The sequence below is a fragment of the Hevea brasiliensis genome, chromosome 5 (assembly GCF_030052815.1).
Source record: "Hevea brasiliensis isolate MT/VB/25A 57/8 chromosome 5, ASM3005281v1, whole genome shotgun sequence".
NCBI lineage: Eukaryota > Viridiplantae > Streptophyta > Magnoliopsida > Malpighiales > Euphorbiaceae > Hevea > Hevea brasiliensis.
The window spans coordinates 47,976,588-47,981,489 of NC_079497.1; the positions used below are offsets into that span (position 1 = coordinate 47,976,588).

The 4,902-nt window shown below is 36.7% G+C and overlaps 1 non-coding gene across 1 annotated transcript; it reads right to left on the reverse strand.

Annotated features, from left to right (window-relative positions):
- Positions 1-2,607: 2,607 nt before the first annotated feature.
- Positions 2,608-2,714, reverse strand: LOC131180329 (small nucleolar RNA R71). The gene has a single exon (XR_009149105.1). It is a non-coding gene; the product is annotated as a small nucleolar RNA R71 (small nucleolar RNA).
- Positions 2,715-4,902: the final 2,188 nt, after the last annotated feature.

Below are 4,902 nucleotides of genomic sequence, written 5' to 3' on the forward strand. Positions count from 1 at the left end.
TCCTAGCAGTGGCGTTTGCAATGGACAAATTTAGATCCTACTTAATTGGGTCAAAAGTTATTATTTTCACAGATCATGCTGCAATCCGGTACCTTTTGAACAAGAAGGAAGCAAAACCAAGGCTGATTCGATGGATTTTACTCCTGTAAGAATACTTTGAAATCAAGGACAAAAAAGGGTCTGAAAATGTAGTAGCTGACCATCTATCCAGGCTGAAATTGGAGTACACAAGAAACTTCGAGGATTTGCCAATTGATGACTCATTTCTTGATGAGCAATTATTAGCATTCTCCCAAGCTCCATGGTATGCTGATTGATACACTTGAATTGTATAGATGTTTTAAGCACAATTGTATAGTATCTCATAGCATTTAGTTAAGTAATCTCATGCATAGTAATTGATTTCATTAGTTTTTGTAATTTCTATTGTCAAGCCCTTAATTCCATGTTTTCTGCATCATTTCAGGTGTTTGGGTGAAGTCCCAGAGTATAGGAGTGCAAAAGAGAAGCTTGGAGAGGACAGAAGACTCAGAATTTCTGCTAATACAAAGTACAAGGGCCGTGTAAGCAAAGCCACAAATCCGTGTAACCTTCTGCCAGACGAAAGCTAGAAAGCCAATAAAGAAACATAAGTACACGGGTTATGTAATTAGACCCTTGTAATCCACAGGGACCCGTGTAAGTCTTTGTCGGGCACAAACTTGAAGAACTTTCTGAGAACAAAAGTACACGACCCATATAATTAGGCCCGTGTAGCTAGCGCAGACTCGTGTAAGTCTCTGCGCTAATGCAAGATTCCGCAATTCCACTCCAGTAAGTTACACGGCCTGGGGCCGTGTAGTGACACATGGGCCATGTACCAGGTGGTAGCCAGTTTTCAAACCCAAATTCCCGCTCTTGTTTACACATTCAAATCAGACTCCTAAGGCTTTCGGGACTCAAAATGACCTAACCCTAGAATAACAACTATAAATAGAAAGAGAAAACATCTAAAGAGGGGGGGATCCTTTGACAGCACTTTTTTAGGAGTTTTAAAGAGACTCGCATTCTGTACTCTCTCCAGCCGTCTTGAGCAGAGGAATATTAGTATCAAGAGCAGTTTTCCAGCTAAAGTTCCACAAGATCAAAGCTGCAAACTCTCTCCAGTTCCTTCATTCCATCTCCTTAAATAGATTTTTATTGTTTTATTTCTTCTATATGATTTCTTTTTACTATCTTTACCTTTTTATCATGATGTTTGCTGAACTCACGAGTGAGTAGTTTTCATACTCTGGAATTGGAAGAGTAATGCTTGTAATCATTATTATGGATAAACATTAAGTTTTATTTATTGGATTTGAGATTTGTTCCTTGATTTAATTTCTTGTGATCTTAATGCATACTATGTGCCGGTACCTACTTTATAGTGATTGTAGATATTAATTGAAGAACTTAAAGGTGAAGATTAATATTAAAAAAGCAAGATCTTGAACCTAGGAATTCTGACATAGACATAGGTTGATACCTTTATGGAATTTCAAAATTAGTCAAAGACCTTAAAGGATTTTAATTAATATGATCGCTATGAAAGTCGGGTTTAAGTTAATTAGAATACACTCTAGGTGCCTTAAGAGAGGACTTAGGATACCTTAGGACTGATTTGCATCAAGGCAAACAATTCTTAATCCAGTAAATAAACAAAATAACATCCATAGTTAGATTTAAGTGTGAAATCTTAATTCCGGAATTGTTCCAAAATAGATTACTTCATTTTAAGTTTATCATTTTAGTATTTAAAATAGACAACTTTCATTCCCGCATTGTTCGATAGCCTAAACAGTCAAAATTACTGTGTAGATTGGTACTTACTAATCAAATTCCTCATGGGAATGATACTTTACTCATCACTTTATTACATGTTAGCGATCCGTGCACTTGCGGTGGTTGTAAAACTAGTAAACAAGTTTTTTGGAACCATTGCTTGGGAATTTTTGCTTTAGTAATATCGAGCGATAAGCAATTTAGCTTATTTAGGTAATTATCTTTATTATATAATTTTATTTTACTGGTTTTATCTCTCTTCTTTTCTCTCAGGTGCCCAACCTAGTATATGACTAGAACAAGGCCAGAAGAAGAAATTTTGGACTGTGATCCGGAGATAGACAGAACTCTAAGAGCCATCAGGAGGGAAAGGAAACATCAAGAGCACGATCAAGAAGATCTTGAAATTCCAACCATGGCCGATAATAATGATAGACCAAGACTCTTGAGAGATTACGGAGCTCCATTTGTCCAAGGATTTCAACCCAGTGTCACTGGACCCACAGTGGAAGCCAATAACTTTGAATTAAAACCAGCATGCCTTTAAATGATTCAGCAAACCCAGTTCGGAGGTCCACCAATAGAAGGTCCACACTATCACCTCCAGTGTTTTCTTGCCCTATGTGATACATTCAGGATGAATGGAGTTTCTGATCAAGCCATAAGACTCAGAGCATTCCCATTCTTCCTTTGAGATAGGGCAAGGAAGTGGTTACTTTCTCATCTCAACCAGCTAGAACAGTTACCACTTGGGAAAACCTCTCATAAGCTTTTCTAGCAAGGTATTTTCCACCTGCAAAGACTGCAAGACTGAGGCTTGAGCTTAACACTTTCAGACAAAAAGAAGGTGAATTACTCTATGACGCATGGGAAAGATATAAAGACCTACAGAGGGAATGTCCACACCATGGCATAGAGATTGGTTAGTATTGCAAAATTTCTATAATGGGTTACTACCCTCTATAAGGAGCATAGTTGATTCAGCTGCAGAAGTTGATCTAATGGAGAAAACAATGACACAAGCACTTGAACTTCTAGAGAGGGTTGCATACCATAATTATGAGTGGTCAAATGAAAGAGGAAATACAAGAAGAACAGCAGGGGTCCTAGAAATGGACCCCCTAAGTTTGATAAATACTCAATTTGATCAGCTCATAAAGACACTCGACAGAATCCAAGCCAACGCAGTTGTTACAAATAGTCAACATGGGGATAGCTATGGAGGAGGATACATGAGTTTAGAGTATAACAGTTTCAATGAACCTCCCACAGAACAGATGAAATATGTGAATAATGGAGCAAACTTCAACCAGAGGCAGCCCAACAATCCATATTCAAATACTTACAACCTTGGATGGAGGAACCACCCAAATTTCTCATGGTCTAATCAACAGAATCAGCCAATAAACAAGCAACAAGGGTACAAACCACCAGCACCTCCTTGATTTCAGAATAGAGGCCAAAACATTGCACAGCCACCACCGCCTCCTCAACCTCAGCAACTTGAACTGAAGATGACCATGGAATCCATGATGGAATGGTTCCTAGCAGCTCAACAACAACAGAATGAATTGATTAAATAGCCAACTTCCAGAATGGACTAACTTGCTACCCATAACAAGATACTAGAAAATCAAATTGCCCAGCAAGCAAGTTATCCAAGTAAGGGTGCTGGTAAACTACCTAGTCAACTAGAGATGAACTCAAGGAAGCATTGTAAGGCAGTTACATTGAGGAGTGGGAGAACTCTAGTACAACCAGGGGAAGAACCTGTAACACCCTCATTGTAGCCATTCCATACATTCTACTGTTTCGATGACTGGTGTCGGTTCGGACAGCTAGAACATCTGGAAAATATGTAGACTAGAGTAAGGAGTCATAAATAACTCAAATAATGGTAAGAAAAATTTAGAAAAAAATTTAGAAATAAAATATATCCAAGTTAAATGAGCCAGTGCCCTAGTGATGGGTAACATAGTGGGAAGTTTCGGTCTTCGCAACTAGAAGCCCTAAGCCTGGGAGAAAATTCATAAAATAATTTTTAAAACTCTAGAGAAGAGTCATTGAGGTTTCTATTGCATTAGAATGCCAAGAAAAGGCTTAGAAAAATTTTTAGATCAGTACAGACGATTTTGCCTAAATAAGCTAAACGGAGGGCATTTTGGTCATTTCTTCTTCAGAGATGATTTTTGGCCTACTTGTCCAGTTAAGTAAATAATTATTATGATCTAAAATGTGAATAAATATTGCTAAAAATTGAATTGAAAATGAGTAGAAAAGAAAAGAAAAAGAAAATGAATTAAATGGGAAATATGACATCACATGATGTTATTAGATAGGTCTCCACCAATCACAACTCACCAAGCCAATTAAAAAGAGCTAAATGAGGGAAAATTGAAAAGAAAAATTCTGGTTTCTTCTTCTTCTTCAGCCGAATCAAGAGAGAGAGAGAGAGAGAGAGAGAGAGAAAAGGAAAAGAAAGAAAGAAAGGAAGAAGGAGAAGGAGATGAACAGTAGCAGAAATAGGGTTCAGCTGGGGCAGCATGTTTCTCTTCCGTGCAGTTGAGTTTGGCTCAACTTATACCGTTGTTTTTTGGATATGTTTGAGGTATGTATGTGTAGAAGTTATGGTTAAAATTTGGTGATTGTTCAACTGTTGGATTTGGAAAAATATATTGTTGGACACAGGTTGTCTGCAGGTTAAATTATGAATTTTGGCTACTGAAATTTGAGAAAAATAAATAGTTATGATGCTTATAAAATTATGAAATTTGGTACAAATGATTTAGGATGTTGAGGCTGTTGTGTTAAAATTTGGTGAATTTTAAAATTGTGGTTTATGAGATATAAATTATTTTGCATGAGCTGTCTGAGTAAGACTGATTTATGCAAAAATTCAGATTTTGAAAGGTTGAATGAATAATTTGATATCTCATGATATAGAGATGATTTAATGCTAAAATTTTCACTAATATTGTATAGGAATGTCTTGAATATATGGTTAAAATATAGGTTTTATCTGACGGTTAGATCATTATATATAAATTTGAATGCACAAGCTGCCATATTGGGTATTAATGGTTTGTGGATTTGAGATTTATG